Raw genomic sequence first — 24,449 nt, 5'->3', positions numbered from 1 at the left:
TTTTTTTTCATGGCTTTCAAAAGACAACACTACTGATCTCCCAAAATCAAATGGAAAGATAAATGCCTCTACTATCTCATACCCAATTAGATGTATGATTACAATGCACCAATGAATTAAGAAATAAAAAAGTTATTTTCTAACTGTGAAATATTTTCTTTAGAAAAAGTTAAAACTAAAAATTTTGTAGACAAACATGTAAAATATGTTGAATATTTACAAAAACTGACATTATGAGGAGACATCTTCATGTTCTGTTGCTCATAATTAACTTGCAAATTACAGCAAAAATCAGTATATTATTATGGTAAAACATGTAAATTATTGCAGGAGAAATGAATCTGTAATAAAAGACACTTTTTTTGTGGAGTAACTGAAGAAGGCCCAGATTTTAGGACTCCCCACTTTCGGCCTAGGTACAATTACTCCCTTTTATTCTTCTTTCTTGTTTTAGAAAACTTCTGGCAATAAAACAGACAACATTTAGTGATTATGAATCCAATAATTGCCACACAGGAAACCAGGAACACAATCACATCCAAGGAGTAGTACTGGTACCAGGTGAGGTCATGAGCTGCAACCCAAAGGTGCTTGGCTCCTTTGTGTCTCATGACAAACTCGACCCAGAAGACTGCTCAGTCCAGGGGCTTCACTGGCTGATCATGGTGAATTTTTGATAACCTCATGATATTCTCTTTATATCTGAAGGAGAAACATAAAGCAAACAACATTTAAATCAAATTAGTTTAACTTACCAAGACTAAGAGTGGTTTTTGAAAAGTGTAGGCCCGCTACAACTTAGTGAGATCCTGTTTCAAAGTAAAGAATAAAAAACAGGACTGCAGTGTAGCTCTGAGGTCGAATGCCCCTTGGTTAATCCCGAGTAACACACACACACACACACACACACACACACACACACACACACACACACACGCAATTAGTGCCATAGGAGAGCTATTGTGTTGGCACAGGCTTGTGTCCCAGCTACTCAGGAGGATGAAGAAAGAGGATTGTGGGTTCTAGTTCAGCATGAGTAACTTAGTGAGGCTTGGTTTCAAAATAAAATAAAGAAGTTTGGGGTGTAGCTCAGTGCTGGAACTCTTGTCGAGCATTTGCAAGGCTTTGGCTTCAATCCCAGTAAAATGAAAAAAAGCCTTAGAAATAGTGTGCTTTTGTTAAGATCATCTTATAAAGTTTAGCTTTTAAGCTGAAATATTTTGAGGGAAATATTTTCCAAATTCAAAATTGAAGGTTATAGAAAAAGTTAGTAAGCTATTCTAAGTGCTATAAGTGCAAGAGTTACTGATTTTTTTTTAATACTGGGATTTGAACACAGAGGCATTCTCCCTCTAAGATACATACCCAGAATTTAAGTTTTTGTTTTGAAATATGCTCATGGTAGGCTGCTGAAATATTTTCTAAGTTGCTGAGACTGGTCTTGAAGCATCCATCTTCCTGTATGCTTCCCAAATACTAGGATTACAGCTATGTGCCACTCATTTCTGTCAGAGGATGATTATCTTGATGTTTTCATATCATGGGGGTGAAATGCTTCCCTTCCAGGCATTCTAATCTGCTCTTCTCTTCTAACATCTATTGTGTGATTTCTCCTGAGCAACCACATCAGAACATGATAGAATTCTGCTCAAAATTTTCTTTCTCAGCCGGGCGTGGTGGTGCATGCTTGTGTTCTTAGCATTTGGGAGGCTGAGACAGAAGAATCCAGGTTTGCAGCCAGCTTCAGTTACTTAGTGAGGCCCTCCAAAAATTAGTGAGACCCTGTTTCCAAATAAAGAATAAAAAACATAGGACTGGAGATGTAGCTTGAAAGTAGAATGCCCCTGGGTTTTAACCCCAGTACCGAAAAAAAAAAATTTTTTTTCTTCTCATCTTATTTACTTATTTTGAATTTTTTACATTGAGGAGTGAAGTCTGAGGCATTTTACATCCCTGCTACATCCCCAGCTTTTTATTATTTTTGGAAAACAGATTGGCATCTACTCCACATGAAATTCCTATGTGAGGCAATAATTCCACTCCATGGCCACACACAATGATAGGAAAACATTATTCACACAAACAACACACAACCATGTTCATCAAAGTCAAAATTGGGAAAGCCCATATGTCCATGGTATAATAAGTAGGTAAATAAAATGTGGCATATTCATGCCAAAGAATATTGAGTTCTATAAGTCAAAATTGGGAAAGCCCATATGTCCATGGTATAATAAGTAGGTAAATAAAATGTGGCATATTCATGCCAAAGAATATTGAGTTCTAAGTTAAAATATAATATTAGAGGGTGTTACAACATAAACATATTTCAAAAATATTGTAAGTAAATGAACCCAGGCTACAGATGTCTGACCACTGTATCTATAGTTCTATTTGTGTAAAATGTGCAGAAGATGCTGGAAAAAAGTGAGTAAAAGTAGATTGGGGGAGGGAGTGAAATTTCTTATGTATAAAATGTACATTGCAAATATATCAAAGTCAATCACTAAGTTCAACATGAGAAGGAGGGAGGAGAGAGAAAATGGGGTGAGAATTGGAAAAGGGCTAAATGAGTGATGTATGCATTTATACCTCTACTATCTTGTGCTCCATATATTCACCAATTAAAAAAAAATCTTTAAAAAGCAGATTACTAGGGACCCTGAGCTGGAAATGAGGAGAGATTTATTTGTAAGGATTATGAAGTTTCTTCTTAGGGTGATAAAATGTGATAAATTACTTTTTAAGGTACTCCTGTGCCATCCTGACAAGTACTGAAATTATAGGCAGGTATAAATATGCCTGGCAAAGTTAATATTTTAGCAAAGAGGAATTATCATAAGAAATCAATATCATCAATTTTTATAGAATATCAAGAGCACCAGAAACCAAGGTAAAAATAGACAAATGAGATTATATCAAATTGAGATGCTTCTGATCAGAAGAGCTAACACTCTTCAGGGTAAATTGAAAATACGTAAAACTGGGAGAAAATATTTGCAAACTACTCATCTGAGAAAAGATGAATATTTACAATATACAAGAAACTACATTACACACAATAAATCAAATTACTGTTGAAAATGAGTAAATAATTTAGACATTTTTCCTAAGAACACATAGGAATGGGTACTAAGTACATGACAAGATGCTCTACACTTCAGCAATGAAATGTAAGTAAAGAAATCATGAAATCTTGGAATGATATATGCCTGTAATCTCAGTATTTAGGAGTCTCAGATAGGAAGATTGCAGGTTCAAGGCAAGCCTCAGAAACTTAGGAAGGCTTTGTTTGTTTCAAAATAAAAAATAAAAAGAGGTGAGGTATATCTTGGAAGTTTAATACTCCTGCGCTCAATCCTGAGTACTCCTACACCCTCAAATAACCCCAAAAATGTGAAAGATCATGTTATTTCAGTTAGAATGGGTATAACCAGAAAGACAAAAAATAACAAATGCTGGCAATATATCAAATGAAGGAGAATTCTTATAAAATTTGACAGGGCTGTAAATTATTACAGTCACTTTGTAAAAAAAAAAAGAGAATACAGGTTCCTAAAACATCTTAAGATAGAACTACCATGGGATTCAGTCTTCTGACTGTTGGGTATATATCCAAAGGAAAAAAAATCAGTATGTCAGACAGATATCTTGCCAAGATATAGAATCTAACAAGGTGTTCACTCTTGAATGACATATAATTGTGGTCACTATGCAGCAATAACAGTGGGATATTATAGATCCATAAAAGAAATGATGTATTGTCATTTGCAGTAACCAAGATGGAAGTAGATACATTATTTTAAATCTTATCAACTAGGCACCAAAAGAAGAGTTCTACTCTACACTGTTGATCAACAGTGAAACACATTTATATGTGAAATCTAAGAAAGTTACTTTCATTGAAGTACAATATATAAAGTGGTTATTAACTACCAGAAAGTGGTTTAAAGACTCCCAAAGAAAAATTTTAAATATCTAAGGAGGCAGAAAAGTTAATTATTCTGAAATTGACATCACATGTTTTATATATTACTAAATTAATCCAATAAATATATACATCTAAAAAGAAGTTTCAGAAATTGCATTGAAATGTTTTATCATATAATTTCACTTAATTATTTTTTTCTATGGATTTTTTTTATTTTAATTTTAATTTTTTGTCTTTTTTTTTGGTGGTACTGGGGTTCCTAGAAGCCCTTCTACCTCCGGGCTACACTCCCAGACCTATTTTATTTTATTTTATTATTATTATTTTTTTGGAAACAGGGTCTCTTAAGCCAGCGAGGCTGACTATGAACCTGCACGATCCTCCTGTCTCCGCCTCCCAAGCACAAGGATTACAAGCATGCGCCACCACGCCTGGCTCTTCTATGGATTTTTTATATGAATAAAATGACTTTTTGTACATATTTTTATAATAACTTTGTGTGTGTGTGTGTGTGTGTGTGTGTGTGTGTGTTACTGGCAATTGAACCTAGGACAATGTAATTCTGAGCAACACTCCCAGCTATATTTTATTTTTTTCTTGCTACATTCTTGAGGCTATCCTCAAACCTGTAATCCTCCTGTCTCATTTTTCCAAGGACTAGTATTGCAAGTGTGAGCCACTGCTAAAAAGTTTTTTTTATTTTTTATCAGAATGTTTTAGTCTGAGGATGTAGCTCATTGGTAAGGCACTTGCCTAGTGTGCATGGAGCCCTTGATTCAATCCCAAAACTGCCAAAAAAAAAAAAAAAAGATAGGATTGCAAGTGTGAGCCATTACTCATACTAAAAAGTTTTTTTTTAAGTGAGAATGTTTTATGAATAACTAGTATCTAAATAAATATATAGGATTTATTTTTATTGTTGAAATAACTATTTGAGAGTAAAAACACATTTCTAGCCGGGCGTGGTGGCACATGCTTCTAATCCCAGCATTTGGGAGGCTGAGACAGGAGGATCCAGGTTCATGGCCAGCCTCAGCTTCTTAGTGAGGCCCTTTGCAACTCAGTGAGATCCTGTTTCAAAATAAAGAATAAAAACAGGGCTGGGGATGCAGCTCAGAGGTAGAATGCCCCTGAATTCCATCTCCAGTACCATAAAAAAAATCTGAGTAATTAATTTATTTTAATTTATCAAAATTAGATTAAAATGAGACAAAATCTGTTCTAACTGACAAGAGATACTAAGTGTAAGCACTGCCCAGATGAAAGAATTGTCATACTCATGAAGGGTCATTAATAACTGTCTTCAATGCATTGAGCAAATCAGTACTTGACATTGTCATAAAATTCAATCTAACAGCTGCTCCCTTGGCCTTCATGCAAGCTATATTACCAGGTTGATCTGCAAACAAAGGGATGCCCACGAGGGGGACCCCATGGTAGATTGCTTCATAGATGCTATTGGTGCCACCATGAGTTACAAAAGCCTTGGTTTTTGGGTGACCTAGCATTCAAAGAAACAAAGAAAAATTACTTATTAAAAGTCAGAAACAAAATAACCAAAGCACAATATATGCCATTGAAGATAAAAAAATTTAGATATAAGGATCATTTTAGCCACGAAACTTCATCACAATTGCTTTCAAATCTGTTTCTGAAGTGCCGAAATCCACCTCTGAGGCAAGAGAATTCAAAATGGGAGAGATGTATGTAAGCTGAGACGTGAAAAGAGAAAACGAGTTTGCCATGTGGACATACAGAGAAGGCACACCTAGACAGAAGAAACAGCATGTGCCAACTTAAAAGGAGAAGTACCTAAACATGTTTTGTTAAAGAAAATAGTGACAATCCTCAGTCAGCTATGTAGGGTGCCAAGGCAACGGGGAGTGGGATGTTTGTGGTGCTGGAATCAAAGGTAGAACAGGCTACACTTCACTATAAAATGAAGTGGCTATGACTGAATTTTTTGCTATGAAAAATTCAAGTCATTTTTTAAAAATAATTGGGGGGGGTGGACATTTCAAATACCCTGAGGTAGAAAGAAAGATAGGTGTAAAGTTGTAAATATAGAAGACACAATCCAGTAAGTGATTGAAACTTCTCTGTGAGAAATAATAACAACTGAAATAAATATATTTTTATTCTGCCCATAAATAATGTTACTCTGTATAATAAAATGTCAGCAATTCTTCTTTAACAGGCCCCCAGTACTAGAAAAAATAAAAGGCTGGGCTTGGTGCTGCACACTAGTAATACTAGTACTTGAGGAGGCTGAAACAGGAGGATCCTAGATTCAAAGCTAGCCTCAGCAATGTACAAAAGGTCTCATCAACCTAGTGAGATCCTGTTTCCAAATAAAAGAAATAAAATTGGGCTGGGGGCATATTGCCTCTAGGTTCAAACCCAATATGATAAATGATAAAATAAATTATTTTGGTTTTTTTTTCATAATATATTTTCATAAATATATCTCCTATTGCATTAATTTCTAATTGGCTTTTATTCAATGTTTTCCAGATTTGTTCTCCAGAGCCTTACCAAGAAGGTCATTCTGGGGAATCCACTTGTATAGCTGAGTGTTGGGTCCTAAGGTATCTGGCTTCTTGTCATCCAATCTCCATATGACCTGTTTCAGTAGAGCAAACTTATTACTTGAGCGGTTTCAATTTATAGTGTATTCTAATTCTAAACAGACTCAGATTAAGAACTAGAGAATAATCTGTGAAGTGAGATTAGTCTTTCTGAGAAATTGAAAAATCATATTGTTTTCTCTAATATGTGGAAGCTAGTGAGAAATTGGGAAATAGAAATGACTTCAGATAATGAGGAGTGAAACTAGTAGAAGAGAGGAAGAAGTCGTGAGGAGAGAGAGGAAAGGAAATACTTGATAAAAGAAACAGTCCAAACAATGCTAGGTACATACGGAGGTTGTCAATTCCAATTACCAAACTATGCAGAGGAATGTGGAGGGAGCAATGTGGTATTAGGGAGAGGGGTGCTCTCGAGCACTGTGTGCATGTATGCTTTATCACTCTGAATCTTATAATGATGTGTAATTACAATGCAACAATAAAAAGACCTTAAAATCACATACTTTTACATCTATCACATGACAAATAGCATCATGAGGAGAAGAGATGATAAAGAACGACCACTACTAAATTGTGTCTTAGGTAGATGACAGTTCTCTATTTTCATATTTAATCAAAGTATAGCATGCATTTTTAACATTTTATAAATAGTAGCTTAGACTAAATATTTTATCAACATCAAATACAAATAGGAAATTAACAGTCTTACAATTCTAGAACAACAATTTGTAAAAAAAATTACTAATGACCTGCCTATTTATTTTGTTTTTACAAATTTACATTTTATACTAGTTCTCATTTGCTGAATTTAGTATTCAGCTGGACATGGTGGTGCATGCTTGTAATCCCAGCATTAGGGAGGCTGAGACAGAATTGTGGTATTTGGCCAGCCTCAGCTACTTAGTGAGGCCTTTGCAACTATGACCTCCTGTTTCAAAATAAAGAATAATGAAAAATAGGGGTGAGGGTGTAGCTTGGAGGTAGAATGCCCCTGGATTCCATCCCCTGTACTGCAAAGAAAAAAAAATTTTTTTAAGTGATATGTGGGAATGTTAATTTTAAGAGTTGTCCATTGTGGGGCCACATTATTTATTACAGTAGCTTGAACTTAGGGGCAGGATCCATTTCTAGGACTCAGGATTGTTGACCTGCCCTTGTTACTCCAAACAGTGCCATGAACAGCATTGCGAAAAAGCCCCTTCCCACTTTTTGTGGAGACATTGAGACTCAGCTTATATATGACATTGTGTGCTGTGACTCAGACTTTGTAATATCTGTTTATTGTTATGTTGGTGCAGTTCCTGGTTACTATTTACCTCTAATCTGATTACATGTGTAGTGTATACAATGTCCTCAGAAAACCTACAAGAAAAAGGGGCAAAAGACAGGAGTTTCATTACTTCTGTGTATTTTCCTGCAACACCATTATAATACCAACTTCACACTACATCTGTTAAATATAGATATTTCTGAGCAAAAATAAAAGAAATGTTATGTAGTAATTTTGCATCTACTATGCATATTCTTATTTTAAAAGTGGTTTCTGAGGTAAATTAGAGTGATCATGACCTTTAAGCTTTCACCAAGAAAATTTCTGTAATCAGTCCCTTTATAGTGTTTAACAGACTCTTAAGTATTATTCTATCACAAAATCATTCTATCTGACCTTTTGTGGAATCTGTGCAAGAGCTGATGCAATAACATTGGCCCTTTCTTTTGACATATTCGCAACCATTGACCCTAGAGAAAACACCACCACACCATTTCCTCCAGAGCTCTGGACAAAATCTTCCATTTCCTGTGAAGGAAAAAATATACTCCATTACAAGAGATTAAGAGCAGAGTGAGACTATTGTAATCACTACCACCACCTAAGGAGAGAAGATTAATAGCATTAGGAATTAGTGGAGTGCTATTTTAAAAATTAATTTAAACTGGGCATGTTGGCATATTCCTGGAAACCTAGTACTTGAGAGGAAGAGAAAGAAGGATTGCAGGTTTGTGGTCAGTCTCAGCAACTTTGTGAGACCCTATTTTAAAATGAAAACTAAGCTGGGCATGATGGCACATGCTTGTTATCCCAGTACAAATTACAAGCTGAGACAGGAAGATCATAGGTTTGAGGACAACCTCGGGTACCTAGTGAGGACCTCTGCAACTTTGTGAGACATTGTTTAGAAATAAAGAATAAAAAATAGGACTGGGTTTGTAGCTTGGTGGTAGAATGCCCCTGGGTCCATCCCCAGTACCACAAAAATAAATAAATACATACAAAATTTTAAAAAAATAAATAGGAATGGTATCTTGTGTATCTTGGTGGTGGAATGTCCCTAAGATCCTCACTATTATAAATGAATAAATGAATTAAACATTGAACAAATAAAACTAACTGAAAATATGCATAATACAAACTATTATAACTACTTCTAAGTATATAGTTGAGTAGTATTAGAAACATACATATTAATATTTTTATGCCAATAATATCCAGAATTTTTTCATACTTATTTGAAATCTGTGCAAATTAAGCAAACTATGTTTGTTTCTCCCTACACTGTTCCATTGGTTACCATACTTCTAACTTTCCTTTGCTGTAAATGTCTCTAGTCTGGTACTTCATGTCAATGGATAAATAGAGTATTCTGGTGTTTTTTTGTTTTGTTTTGTTTTGGGTTTTTTTGGTGTGTGTGTGTGTGTGTGTGTGTGTGTGTGTGTGTGTGTGTGTGGTCCTGGGATAGAACCCAGGGGCTTTCTACCTTCAGGCAACACCCCAGACCTATTTTCTACTTTATTTGGAAACAGGGTCTCTCTAAATTGCTGAGAGCTTCACTCAGTAGCTGAGGCTGGCTCTGAACTTGTGCGATCCACCTGTCTTAGCCTCCCAAGTACTGGGATTACAAGAGTGTGCCACCACGCCCGGCTGAGTATTCTGTTTTCTGAATTGCTCATTTTACTTATTGCGATGTCATGAAGGTTCTTAAATATTGTAGTATATGAAAAAAATTATCAAACTTCATTATTAAACTCAAATTGGATCATCATAAGATTTAGAAAACCTGAAAGAAAATAAAATTTACCCATATCCTCCATGCAACAATATGTCTGATTTACATTTAAGAGGCAGGGATTTATCACATTGGATCAAGCCTATATTTGGGTTTTGATTCCAAATAACATACTGGCAAAAGCATGTGTATTTTAAGACTATACTCATTATTTTTTATTTATATATGTTATTTATATTGTACATATGTGCATGACATATAATTATAGCCTTGATACTTTATTTTATTTTTATTTTATTTTTGTGTTACTTTTATGAAACCAGGGGCATTCTACCTCCAAGTTACATTTGCAGCCCTATTTTTTTATTCTTTGTTTGTAAACAGGGTCTCACTGAGTTGCAGAGGGCCTCACTAAGTAGCTGAGGCTGTCTGTGAACCGTGATCCTCCTGTTTTATCCTCCCAGATGCTGGGATTACAAGTGTGCACCACCATGCCTTGCTAACAGCCTTGTTTTTTAAAACAAATTTTTGTTATGACTGACAGTATAGTTAAGTATTTATTAATAAAATGGTTTTAATAGCATCATACTGACAGTCTACATTTTAAATGATTTCTCCATGTCACGTATATAAACTGCTTTCAGTGATTTTTATTAATAACTCTTAACTATTGATTATGTACATTTGATTTTTTCTGTTAATTTACATAAGCTTATTGAGAAGCAAAAGGCAAGAGGCACATTTTTCTAACTTTTCTATTATAATTTGATATCTGAGTTTTTCATAATACTTGTACACATTTATATGGTTATAGGGTAATATTTCGAAACAGATACATGATGTGTAATGATCAAATCAAGGTAATTAGCATATACATCACCTGAAAAAATTGTTTTTCGGTTGGATTATTTCAAATCTCTTTATTCTAGAAATGTTAAAATGTACAATAAAATTAAAAAGTTGTGGGGACTTCCGGGAAGATGGTGACCGAGAAAAGCGGGGCTTAAGAGCCCCGCTAACAACCAATCTCCATTACCACAAAATCAGCGCCTTTCATAGCCAGAAAACACCATCACCAGAGAAACAAAAAAATCACCAGGCTCCAGAGAGAAAGTGGACTGAGAACAGAGCTCAGAGCCACAGAGGAGATACACCGGCCTCATGCCCGAGGACACGGCAGCAGCGCCATACTGCCGGCAGCAGCGGCGAGTTCACCGGACGGCTACAGCAAGCCGAGGTGAGCCGCTGAGGAACAGCCAGGAGGGATTTTTCAGCACAGGGAGCATCTAAAGCTCCCAGTGGCTGAGCTCAACACACGCTGCAGGGACTCAGAGTGGAACTCAAAACCAAGAAGAAATACGCCAGCCTCATGGCCGAGGGCGTAACAGCGGTGCCATATTGCCACCGGCGGCAGCAGCAGTGAATTCACTGAGTCCAGTACAGCTACATCTGCAAACTCAAGAACAGTGAGTCAAATTGTGGGCCCCAGAGGAGAAATCCCAGTACATGTAGCATGTACTGGAGGGAAGGAGGGATGGGGAGAGAATGGGGTGGGGATTGGGTGGGGGCTGACTGGGTGATGTGTGCATGTATGTCTACAAAAGTTTGTATCCCACTATGATGTATGAATACAGTGCACCAATAAAAAAAAAGTTGTGTATTTTTAAGTTGTCAATAAATTTTGTCTAACAATGTTTCACCATTGTAAGTTTATCAATATTATCATGAATTTAGTAGTTAGTTGAATGCAAATCCTTTGCAGAAGGAAAACTTCATGTAATTAGTGTTAAGAAAAAAATATTTGTCAAGCACTGACTTGATTTTGAAACTTGTTACTGCAGTCACTACTTTGAGCATTCCTAATAATCATGTTAAAGGTGTCCCACATCTTTCTTTTTGTATTGCTTTCATACATCCTCTTTGATCTCTTTCATTAACAGTCATTTCTCTTTACTAAGGATGTACAAATCTTTTAAAAACAGGATTGGACTACCCAGAATTTTTATTACCCTTTTATGTGTTTTTAAAAGTGGGAGTGCTATAAACAGCTTCAACAATGGGTTGTACAACAGTTTTACACTTCAAAGAGGATTAGACATTACATTGTTCCCAATAAGAGGGTAGAAAAATCAGAACTCTTAAAATATCACTTAATAGTGAAGTAAAAATGCTTCATCTCTATTTGTAGCATAAAAGCATGGTATATGTTAAGATGACATTAGATTATTTGTTTAAGATGACATCAGATTATTTGTTTTGCATAAACAATATCCTACATAATTATATTATTTTGTAATCATAATTAAGAGCAGGCTTCAAAGATAAGTTGTAATATTAAGTACTATCTAAGTATGCAAAATTTCTGCTGTTTACTGTATGCACAGCATACAGTTTTCTTTATACTCTATTAGGCAGATGTGGTATAGAGACCCACATTTCTAAAGGAGATTTCCTGAAGCCTTGTTGTATGTAGGATATACTTGTGGTCTTTTTTTTCTTCATTATTTTTCCTTATACATTTAATGATTACTTTTAGTGCTTTTATTGGTGCATTATAGTCTCAAATTTTGATGTAAATCATGTTGACAATAACATACATGTACCTTGTCCTTGGTATTACTCCCTATCTTGCACATATTAAAGAAAATATATTGCCCTTCACTCTCTGATTTTCTAAACTCACGTGATATATTGTTCTAGGGTTCTTCCATTTTATTCCAAATGACATAATTTTATTTTTCTTTATTGATGAGTAGAACTCCATTATGTATATTTCCCATAGTTTTTCAATCCATTCATCAGTTGATGGATACCTAGGGTGGTTCAATAATTTGGCTATTGTGAATTGTGCTGCTATGACCATAGGTATGCATATATTACTGTAGTTCTCTGTTTTAAACCCCTTTGGAAAGATACCTAGTAGTGGTATGTCCAGATCATATGATAGATATATTCCCAGTTTTTTAAGGAATCTCCACACTGATCTCAATAGTGACTGAACTAGTTTGTAATTCCACCAACAGTGTAAAAGAGCTCCTATTTCCCCACAGCCTCATCAACATTATTATTTGACTTCTTTATGATTATTTTGATTGGGTTAGATGGAATCTCAGTGTGGTTTTGATTTGAATCTCTCTGATTGCTCATGATGTTGAGTATTTTTTCATGTATCTGCTGGCCATTTGAAGCTTTTCTTTTGTGAAATATCATTCAATCCAGTTGTCCATTTCTTATTTGGGTTATTTGTTTTGCTAGTGTATTGTTTTGTATATTCTAGATATTAGACCTCAGTCAGAGGGATAGCTGGTAAAGATCTCCCATTATGTAGGCTTTCTCTTTAGATTTTTTTTGTTCCCATTCTTCTTTTTATTTATTTATTTATTTATTTATTTATTTATTTATTTATTTTTATTGGTGCACTGTATTCATACATCATAGTAGGATACATACTTTTGTAGACATACATGCACACTTTTCCCAGTCAGCCCCCACCCAATCCCCACCCCATTCTCTCCCTATCTCTCCCTCCCATGCTTGGCTTAGTAGTTGACATCTAGTATTATGGCAATTTATCTAAAATTAAAAATGATAATCTCACATAACAGTTTCATTTGTCTGATACCAAGCTTTTGATGACTTAAAGATAACATTTCAATATTTCTTTTTGCTTTCTTTCTTAACAGAGAATATTTTTTTTATTTTTTAGGTGAAACTATCATATATTTATATATTTATTTTTCAGAAAAAAACCTATCCTAATATGGAATATGGACTCTAGGTTCCCAAAACGATCTTGAAAAAGAACAAAGCTAGAAGATATATATATTTCTGATTTCAAACCATATAAAGCTACAATAATTGAAACAGTGTAGTACTGTTCTAAAGGCAGATATATAAACCATTGGAGTTAAATACAAGCCTAGAGCTAAATTCTTCCCTATATTGTCAAGTTATTTTTGACAAGGTTTCCACGAACATTTGGTGTTGGAAATAATAATCTTTTAACTAAATATTGTTGAAAAATAATAATTACATGGAAAATAATAAAATTGGATCCTTATCTAATCCCATACACAAATATTAACTCAAAATAGATAATAGACCTAAATATAAATCTTAAGACTATAAACTTTTAGGAGAAAATCTGGGTCATTAAACCTCACAACATTGAAATTGGCAGTGATTTCTTGGTTATGATTTCGATGGCACAGGCAACAGAGGAGTATACAAACTCCCTAAAAAATAAAAAAATATTGTATATCCAAAGACAATGTAAACAGAGTTAACAGTTACTAATAGAATGGGATAAAATATTTCCAAATGTTATATCTGAAGGTATATTAAGTGGGTACTAACAGGACTTAAAAAAAACACAACTCAGCCAAGTACCACATGTAGGACTTATTTAAATCCCAAGTCAAACAAAATAACTGTAAAAAGAAAATGTTATAAGACAATTAGAAAAATGGGCACTGTAGATTTTTTATTTTTAAAGTATGATAATGGTTTTACAGTATGTTGTTTGTTTGTTTTTGGCGGTACTGAGGATGGAACCCAGGGGCCTTCTACCTCCAGACTACACTCCCATACCTATTTTATATTTTATTTGGAAAGTGGGTCTTGTTAAGTTGCTGAGAGCCTCAGTAAGTAGCTGAGGCTGGCTTTGAACCTGATCCTCCTGTCTCAGCCTCCCAAGCAAGCGCTGGGATTACAAGCATGTGCCACCATGCCCAGCTTTCTTTCTTTCTTTTTGAACTGGAGATGGAACCCAGGGGCCTTCTACCTCCAGGATACACTCCCAACCCTGTTTTATTTTTTATTTGGAAAAAGGGTCTCACTAAGTTGCAGAGGGCCTCACTAAATTGCTGAGGCTGGCCACAAACCTGCAATCCACCTGTCTCAACCTCCCAAGTACTGGGATTACAAATGTGTGTCACCATGCCCGGCTTTATAGTATGCTTTTTATAGAGAGACTTTAAGAAATACATACTAAAATACTTATGGGTAGAATGATACTATGTTAGCCAGCTTTCTGTCTCTGTGACAAACTGAGATTAAATAATTTAAGGAGGGAAGATTTAACCAGGCTCACAGTTTAAGAGGTTTAGGTCTGCCAGACATCCCGGTGCACACCTGCAAGCCCAGTACTTAGGAAATTAATACAGAAGGATGGCAGGTTCCAGACCAGCCTCAGCAATTTAGTGAGGCCATCAGCAACTTAGCAGGGCCTTGTTTTGAAATAAATATAAAATAGAGCTAGGGGTGTAGCTTGGAGGTAGAATGCCCCTGGTTTTAGTCTCAGTACCAAAAAAAAAAAAAAAGAGGTCTAGGTTTGTGATTGGTTGGCTTGTGGCCCATGGCCTGGGGGCTGTGGTGAAGCAGAACATGATGGTGGACAGTGAGTGCATGGCAGAGTAAAGCCACTCGCCTAAAGGCAGCCAAGGAGCAAAAAGAGGGGAAGGAAGGAGCCAGGGTCACACTAGCCCTTTTTTTTTTTCTTTTTTCTTTTTTCTTTCTTCTTCTTCTTCTTCTTCTTCTTCTTCTTCTTCTTCTTCTTCTTCTTCTTCTTCTTCTTCTTCTTTTTTTTTTTTTTTTCTTCTCTGTACTGGACATTGAACCCAGGAGCATTCTACTTCCAAGCTACACTCCAAGTCTTATTTTTTGTTTTTATTCTTTATTTTGAAACAAGGTCTCACTAAGTTGCAGAGGGCCTAAGTAGCCGAGGCTGGCCACAAACCTGTGGTCCTCCTGTCTCAGCTTCCCAAGTACTGAGATTACAAGCATGCACACCGGGCACACTATCCCCTTCAAAGGCATGCCCTCTGAGACCTAACTTCTTTCTACGAGGCCCACCTCTTATAAGTTCCACCACCTCCCATGGCCTCTGAGGGCTGGTAAGCAAACCTTTGACTACTGGCCTGTTGGGGACATTAAGATCCATGATATCTGGAAATTTGTTTTATAGTAATATTCTTTGGTGGACGGAGGAGAAACTGGGTGAAATATAGATGTAACATCATTGACCACAAATGGATGATCGTTGAAACTAGGAGGTAGATACATGAGGGTACAATATGCTCTGCTCTCAACTGAAGAATGTTTGACATTTTCAGTAACTGAAAGTTGTTGGATTTTGTTGTTGATGATGATGATTTTTGTTTGTTTTGCACTAGAGATTAAACCCAGGGGCGTTCTACTTCTGAGCCACACCCTTAGACCTATTTATTTATTTATTTATTTATTTATTTATTTATTCTTGTGGTACTGTAGATTGAGCCCAGGACAGTCTACCTCCAAGCTACACCTCCAGCCCTTTTCTTTTTTTTTTTTTTTTTTTTGAAACAGGTGTGTACCACAATGCCTGGCTAACAACCTGCTTTACAAATTAATACTGTTTTAAAAAAGATATTTGTAGCCAAGTGTCATGGCATATGCCTATAATTCTAGTACTTCAGAGGCTGAGACAGGAGGATCACAGGTTCAGGGCGAGCCTCGGGAACTTATAGTAAGATCCCCAGCAACTTAGCGAAATCTTGTTTCAAAATGAAAACTTTTTCTTTTTGCGGGTCTGGGGATGGAACCCAGGGGCATTTGACCTCTGAGCTACACCCCCTGCTCTATTTTTTATTCTTTATTTTGAAACCGGTCCTCACTGAGTTGCAGAGGGCCTCACTAAGTAGCTGAGGCTGTCCGTGAACCGCGATCCTCCAGGTCTCAGCCTCCCGAATGCTGGGATTACAAGCGTGCGCCACCACGCCGGCCTAGAATGACTGTTTAAAGATGAAGATGTAGCCTGACGTGGTGGCACACACTTGTAATTCTAGCACTTGGTAGGCTGTAGATCACAAGTTCAAGGCCAAGCTCAGCAACTTAGAGAAGAAGGAGGAGGAAGAGGAGAAGGAAGGAAGAGGAGGAGGAGGAGGAAGAAGAGGAGGATGAAGAGAAGGAAGGAAGAGGAGGAGGAAGAGGAGAAGGAAGGAAGAGGAGGAGGAAGGAAGAGGAGGAGGAAGAGGAGGAGGAAGAGGAGGAGGAAGGAAGAGAAGGAGGAGTTGTTCGGTGAGATTAAGTTGCCTAACTAGATCACACAGTTAGTCGGAGGTTGAATTCAAATCCAGGCGCACGACCTCCAAATGTCATGTTTTTCTATCACTCGATGCTTGGTATGAGCTGTGATATCATCATCAGTTGCTTCCTGGAGAATAAGGTAAGAAGGACCGGGAACTGGGTTGAGCACCATTGCTCTCGCTCAGGGTAATGATGCTGTGCTTCTCTAATTAGGAAGAGATTGATGCCAGCCGCCAGCTGCTATGAGCTGAATAGTGAGCATGGAGGACGTGTTACTGAGCAGTGATTTATAAGTTCCAGATGTGAAAGAGAGGCTATAATAACTTTTTCTTATATACCATGAAAGATGATAATAAAAAGCAATTTAAAACAATAAATTCATTGGTTGAAATTGCTCATCTCAGGATTCAAAGGTTATTTTATGCTCCTTTTCCTTCACAATGTAGTGAATATGTGCTGAGAGGAAAAATACTATCAGGCTAATATCTGAAATAAGGATGAATAATTAACTTAGAATTTGTTCTAACAGGTTTGTTGTCAAATATTCTTGTCTTTGATTGCATATGATTTTTTAAAACATCCTGAGCCTATTGGTATCTATTGGTATGTGATTTTCTGTTGGCATTTACAGTTCTTTCTTTCTTTCCGTCTCTCTCTCTCTTTCTTTCTTTTTGTGAAACTGGGGATTGAACCTGGGGGCATTCTGCCTCTGAGCTACATCCCAAGTCCTATTTTTTAATTCTTTATTTTGAAACAGGATTTCACTAAGTTGCAGAAGGCCTCACTAAGTAGCTGATGCTGTCTGCGAATCTGGGATCCTCCTGTGTCAGCCTCTCAAATGCTGGGATTACAAGTGTGTACCACCAGGCCCAGCTTGGTATTTACATTTTATTTTATACACAAAATATTTCATTTTGTGGGGACACAGCTCAGCCAATGCTTTTAGCAAATATTTTTATTTGATAATTATAATACAGTGAAGAAAGCTAGTAGGTTAACCACTTAATATCTAGTAGGACATACAAAAATAGATTAACATACCAATTTTTATCTTATGTAGATCTTTAGTATTATGCTCCATTACATTATGCTCCATACTTATCTGATTATAGTAGTGAATAAATAATTACATGTTGTTTCATACTCTACAAAAAAGATTTGCAAACTTTTGACTAGTTCTGTGTCAGAATATAATAAAAGGGACTGAGGTGGTAGTGCCATGTTAGTTTGTGCCTAGCACATGCAAGACCCTTGATTTGATCCCCAGGACCACAAAACCAATGGACCAATAATGATGGGACTTAGGCAGTAAGAAAAAACAAAGAGTCTGAAGTTGGGTGTGGTGGTGCACATTTATAATCCTAGTACTTGGAAGGCTGAGACAGGAGGATCACAGGTTTGCAGCCAGCCTCAGCTATTTAGTGAGGCACTTTGCAACTTAGTAAGATCCTGTTTCAAAATGAAGACTAAAAAATAGGGCTGGGGGTGAAGTTTGGAGGTAGAATGCCTCTGGGGTCAATCCCCAGTACCATACACAGAAAGAAAGAAAGAAAGAAAGAAAGAAAGAAAGAAAGAAAGAAAGAAAGAAAGAAAGAAAGAAAGAAAGAGGAGGAGAGGGAGGGAGGGAGGGAGGGAGAGAGAGAGAGAGAGAGAGAGAGAGAGAGAGAGAGAGAGAGAGAGAGAGAGAGAGAGAGAGAGAAGAATTGGAAAGTCAGCTGGGCGTAGTGGCGCATGCTTGTAATCCTAACATTTAGGAGGCTGAGACAGGAGAATCCTGGGTTCACAGAAAGCTTCAGCTACTACTTAGGCCCTTTGCAACTCAGTGAAACCCTGTTTCAAAATAAAAGAATAAATAATAGGGCTGGATATGTAGCTGCTTGGAGGTAGAATGTCCCTGGGTTCCATCCCCAGTACCACACACGCACAAAAAAGTTAATCTTGAAACAGTGTCTTATAGGTTTTGTTTCTAGACTCAGAAATAGGGCTTTGAAGAACTGTAATCTTCTCTCCTAGAACAAGTGCCTGCTTCCCAAGCAGCTGCACTAAATCCAAAATCCCCACCACCAAAAGCAGCAGTCATGTCTTAGTCCAGGCTGGAGTTCATCTGTTTCAACTGAAAGCTGAAGTCAGAGAAAGATGGGAGTCAGGGACAAGGGAGTCAGGTGGATGATAAATGTCAGGCATAGAGTTATGGAACAATGACTTCCAATAATTAAATTAACAAAAGATAACAAATAGCCGGGCGAGGTGGCACACGCTTGTAATCCCCGTGCTTGGGAGGCGGAGACAGGAGGATCGCGCAGGTTCAAAGTTAGCCTCGCTGGCTTAAGAGACCCTATTTCCAAATAAAAATAATATAAAATAGGTCTGGGAATGTAGCCCGGAGGTAGCAGGGTTTCCAGGAACCCCAGTACCACACACACACACAAAAAAAAGATAACAAATAAATGAGAGACATTGCAACTCAGATTTTAGCCAAGAGTGCCTTGGAGTTTGCTGAGAAAATAGTATAATTGATACGTTACCATAAGAGTCTGAGAAAACTTCATAAATGAGGTATGTCTTTCCATGTGTCTTGAGTGAAGACTTATTTACTTTCTATTCAATATTCTTATTAAAAACCCGAGTCTGGCCAGGCATAGTGATGCATGCCTGCAATCCCAGTTCTGAGACAGGAGGATTTCATTTTTGAAGCCATTCTCACCAAAAGACCCTCCACACTTAGTGAGACCCTATTTCAAAATAAAGAGTAAAATAGGGATAACAGTCTAGCCTAAAACTAGAATGCCCCTGTACTATTCAATCCCCAGTACCAAAAAACAAACAAACAACAACAACAACAAAATCCAGGTCTGGTCAAAAGATTTTAAGAACTTGGCCAGCCAGGCATGGTGGCGCATGCTTGTAATCCCCGCGCTTGGGAGGCTGAGACAGGAGGATCTCACAGGTTCGAAGCCAGCCTCAGCTATTGAGTGAGGCTCTCAGCAACTTAGTGAGACCCTGTTTCCAAATAAAATATAAAATAGGTCTGGGAGTATAGCCTGGAGGTAGAAAAGCCCCCGGGTTCCACCCCCAGTACCACAAAAAAAAAAAAAAAAAAAAACTTGGTCAACTTCTAAATATTGTGTAATGTTGAAAAACAAAAGGTTTATTCCTCTGAGAAATTTAAACTTTTCTGAAGTGGAGGATTATCTCCAAAGAAAATTGCCCTGTAAATTGGAAGAATACTCATCATAAGGCAAAAATTCTTCATTTTGTACATAGAGGGTAAAAGAATATAATCTCTACCCAGAGACAGTATGTGAAACTACTTTTAGGTTTTATACTCTTATAAATGATTTTTGAAAATAAGTGTAAAATTAAAAAACACCAAGCCATTCCTGATTTACCATACCTGCTACATTCCTTGCTTACTCTGTAATTTATTGCCAATTATACAGGATAGCTCAGCAGATGTTACATATGGTCATCTGCAGGTCTGAAACTTTATTTTTAGCTAGATATCATGACAGAGTTTAATGCCTTGGGTAAACTTGTGCTACAAAAACTTTTAGCCTGAATTATATATTACAGCTAGGATTTTCCTGAAACTTTGACCTGATAAGGAAGTTAATACTACTTCAAAAAGAGAAGGATGAAGATTGGAGGAGAAAAACCTCAGTCATGGTACCCACCAGATTAACTGTATACCATGGACCAAATACAGTTATCCATGATGCATTTAATAATTCATTTTTGGGCAGTGAGCTAAAGCTTTTCAATGTAAAAGGATGGCTACTATAGAATAGTTAGCACAGTGTATCAAACATATTTTCTGAACTTAATTTGACTTGACTTTTGGCCTCTCTTAATACTTGGCAAGCACAGTGTTGTACAATCTAAATAGAATCCTGCTGTGGCCGGGTGTGATGGTGCACGCTTGTAATCCCAGCACTAGGGAGTCTGAGACAGGAGGATGGCAGCTTCCTAGCCAGCCGCAGCAACTTAGTGAGGCCCTCCACAATTGAGTGAGACTTTGTTTCAGAATTAAAAGTAAAATAGAGCTGGGAGTGTGGCACAGAGGCAGAATGGCCCTGAGTTCAATTCCCAGAACCATGAGGGGAAAAAAAAAATCCTGCTGCAGGAGGACCACAATTCTGGACCATCAGCATTTTTGTAAAATGAATCAAACAACACAATCAGCTGTACTTGTGTGACCTATGTTGAAATAACCTTTACCACCAAAACTGAATGTGACCAAAACACCTCGAAGAATGACAACACAGACGCCACAACAGGTTAGGTGTCAAAATGCAGTCCTGGGATGAAGTATTGTACTATCAAAATCACAGTCCTCAGAAGACAATGTCAGATTCAAAGAAGAGATGAGTAAAGAAGGACGCTCATTCACTGATGGCTGAGTAGAAACTGCAGTGAGCGGTCATATTTAAAGGCAATTCAGCAATTCACCAAAATTAAGAGTCTGCATGCTCTACAGCTAAGCAGGTTCACTTTGAGAGGTAACCTAGAGAAATTCTCAGACGTGCACAAGGACATATATCCAATGCAGTATTGTTTATATTAGAGAAAAAGGGCAAATAAATGTTTATTAATTTTAGAATAGAAAAATAAGCCTGCCAGGCATGGTGGTGCACACTTGTAATCCCTGTACTTGGGAGGCTGAGACAAGAGGACCAGGTTCGTGGCCAGCCTCAGCTACTTAGTGAGGCCCTCCGCAACTTAGTGAGACCCTGTTTTAAAATAAAGAATAAAAGATAGGGCTGGGACCCCCAGGGGTGTTCAATCCCCAGTACTGAAAAAAAAAAAAAAGAAAAGAGAAGAAAAAGAAAAAGAAACCCTACACCTGTAATCCCAGTACTTGTATGGGTGAGAAAGGAGGATTATAGGTGTGTGCTACCACACTCAGCAATTGTTTTTATTATTATATGTCCTCAGTATCGGATGACATCAGATACTGGAAATATAAACAGAAACATATGTGTGTATATATATATATAATATATAAGTGCACATATATATTATATATATATATTTTTTTTTTCCCCCTCCCTTGTCCAGAGGATAAAACTCAGGCCTTTCTAAATGCTAGGCAAGCATCGTACCACTGAACTACATCCCCAGCCCTTTTTTTACTTTTGAGACAGGGTCTCACTAAATTGCCTGGGCTGAACTCGGACTTGTGATCCTCCTGCCTCAGCCTCCTGAGTCTCAGAGATTACAGGTATGGACCACTGTGCCCAGCTTCAATTTTACACTTTGAAACGGATCTTACTAAATTTCCCAGGTTAGCCTTGAACTTAGAATCATCCTACCTCAGCCTCCCAAGTAGCTGGGATTACAGGCATGCATCATTAAGATATACTAGCCGGGCGTGGTGGCGCACGCTTTTAATCCCCGCGCTTGGGAGGCCAAGACAAGAGGATTGCGCAGGTTCAAAGCCAGCTGCGCTGGCTTAAGAGACCCTGTTTCCAAATATAAAAGTACAAAATAGGTCTGGGAGTGTAGCCTGGAAGTAGAAGGGTTTCCAGGAACCCCAGTACCACCAAAAAACAAAAGAAAGAAAGAAAAAAAGAAAAAGATATACTAAAAAATTGTTTGTTGTATATCTCAAATTCATATTTAACTGGCAATCATGTTCTTTTACTTGCTGTATGTATTTGCTAAATCTGGCAATCCCACACACAATCTCAGGTGCCTGTGACTACTTTTAGTTTGCTACAGGGGAAACCCCCTAAGCTTTCTGAAGTATAAAATCCCTGATGCTTCGATTTTACATTTTAATCTTCCTCTTTTGTACTTATGGAGTAATTATAAAGCAAGCCTCTGCATAAACAGCATCCAAGTTAAGAAATAGAGTTGAGGGGTGAGGATGTCACTCAGTGGTAGAGCGCCTGCCTAGCAGGAGCGAGGTCTTGAGGTCAACAGTACTGCAAAAAAAGAAAAAAGGAAAGGAAGAAAGAAAAGAAAAAAGCATAGTAGAATGATGCCAACCCCTTAAGGGCTCTATATGTCCCTGTCCTCAGATGCCATCCTGCTCCTTCCCCTTAATAACAACCACTTTCCTGACCTCTATGACAATCATTTTTGGACATTTCTCTAGGTTTCTCCCTTCTGTTAATCCTTCTAGATAATTTACCTCCGTAAATTATCTAGTTTCTTTTGACGTGTGTGTGTGTGTGTGTGTGTGTGTGTGTGTGTGTGTGTGTGTTGCTGGGGATCAAACCTAGGGCTTCACACATGCTAGGCAAGCACTATTCCACTGAGCTATATCCCTAGCCCATTTTTTTACTATTTTTGAACTTGATATAAAAATTTACATATAAGTGATCTTTATGACTTGTTTTTCACCCAGTGTTGTGTTTATGAAATTGATCCACATTATTACATGCAGCTGTGGTTCCTTAACTCCCACTTTGTATAATGTTCCAATATGGTTTGTGCACGTGGTTTATTCATTTATTAATAAAATACATTTATTAAATATATTACAGCAAGCTAAATAGCTATCATAAAAATAATTTCATATTGTTCAGGAAAATTGCTAATGCTTAGTACTTCCTCTGAAATTTTTTTATGATTCTGTTCAATAATAGGGCAAAGTTTAAAAGGAGTCATATAAAATGGTCCTCATTTATAGCAAATTAAATTTGTGTGCATGAGTATGTGGTACAGGGATTGAACCCAGACGCCTTCTACATCTGAGCTATAACCCCATCCTTATTTTATTATGTATTTTATTTATCTTTGGTACTAGAGATTTAACCCATGGGTATTCTATCTCCGAACTACAAACACAACTCCCGCCCCCCTTTTGTGGTGTGGATCAAACCCTATTTTATTGTTTGTTTGTTTGGTTATTTATTTATTTATTTATTTATTTATTTATTTGCGGTACTGAGGATGGAACCCAGGGGCATTCTGCCTCCAAACTACACCCGCAGACCTATTTTTTATTCTTTATTTTGAAACAAGGTCCCACTAAGTTGCTGAGGGTATCCGAGAACTGCAGTCCTCTTGTTTCAGTCTCCCAAATACTGGGATCAAAGCCTGCGCCACCACACCCAGCTTAGTGTGTGTGTGTGTGTGTGTGTGTGTGTGTGTGTGTGTGTGTGGTACTGGGGTTCCTGGAAGCCCTTCTACCTCCGGGCTACACTCCCAACCTATTTTATTTTATTTTTTATTTATTTTTTTGTGGTACTAGGAGTGGAACCCAGGGGCTTTTCTACCTCCGAGCTATACCCCCAGACCTATTTTATATTTTATTTGGAAACAGGGTCTCACTAAGTTGCTGAGAGCCTCACTCAGTATCTGAGGCTGGCTGTGAACCTATGCGATCCTCCTGTCTCAGCCTCCCAAACACAGGGCTTACAAGCGTGCGCCACCATGCCCGGCCACTCCCAGACCTATTTTATACTTTTTTTTTTTTTTGGAAACAGGGTCTCTTAAGCTAGAGTGGCTGGCTTCGAACCTGCATGATCCTCCTGTCTCCGCCTCCCAAGCCTGGGGATTATAATCGTGCACCACCACACCCTGCTTATTGTGTATTTTTAAAACAGGATCTCACGGGTTGTGGAGGGCCTCATGTTCCTGTGGCTGGCTGCAAACCTGTGATTCTCCTGTCTCAGTCTCCTAAATACTGGGATTATAAGTGTGCACCACCATGCCCAGCTCACCCACAACCCTTTTTTGTTTTTTCAGTACTGTGGATTGAACCTAGAGGCATTCCACCTCTGAGCTACACTCCCAGCCCTATTTTTTATTCTTTATTTTGAAACAGGGTCTCACTAAGTTGCTGGGTCTGGCCGCAAACTTGCGATCCTCCTGTCTCAGCCTTCCAAGTACTGGGATTAGAAGTGTGTG

General features: G+C 37.5%; 1 pseudogene across 1 annotated transcript in view; it reads right to left on the bottom strand.

Annotated features, from left to right (window-relative positions):
- Positions 1-422: 422 nt before the first annotated feature.
- Positions 423-24,449, bottom strand: part of LOC308271346 (UDP-glucuronosyltransferase 2B31-like) — a 138,783-nt pseudogene continuing 114,756 nt past the window's right edge. Inside the window, exons 3-6 of the transcript in view lie at positions 8,186-8,317; positions 6,467-6,554; positions 5,213-5,432; positions 423-702 (exon numbers count right to left, since the gene is read on the bottom strand). The product of the transcript in view is annotated as a UDP-glucuronosyltransferase 2B31-like (transcript). The remainder of the gene's footprint in view (positions 703-5,212; positions 5,433-6,466; positions 6,555-8,185; positions 8,318-24,449) is intronic.

The sequence above is a fragment of the Muscardinus avellanarius genome (genome assembly GCF_963383645.1).
Source record: "Muscardinus avellanarius genome assembly, chromosome: 12".
Taxonomy (NCBI): Eukaryota; Metazoa; Chordata; class Mammalia; order Rodentia; family Gliridae; genus Muscardinus; species Muscardinus avellanarius.
Note: the sequence above shows the minus strand (reverse complement) of the source record. Positions and strands in the feature narration are given on the sequence as shown.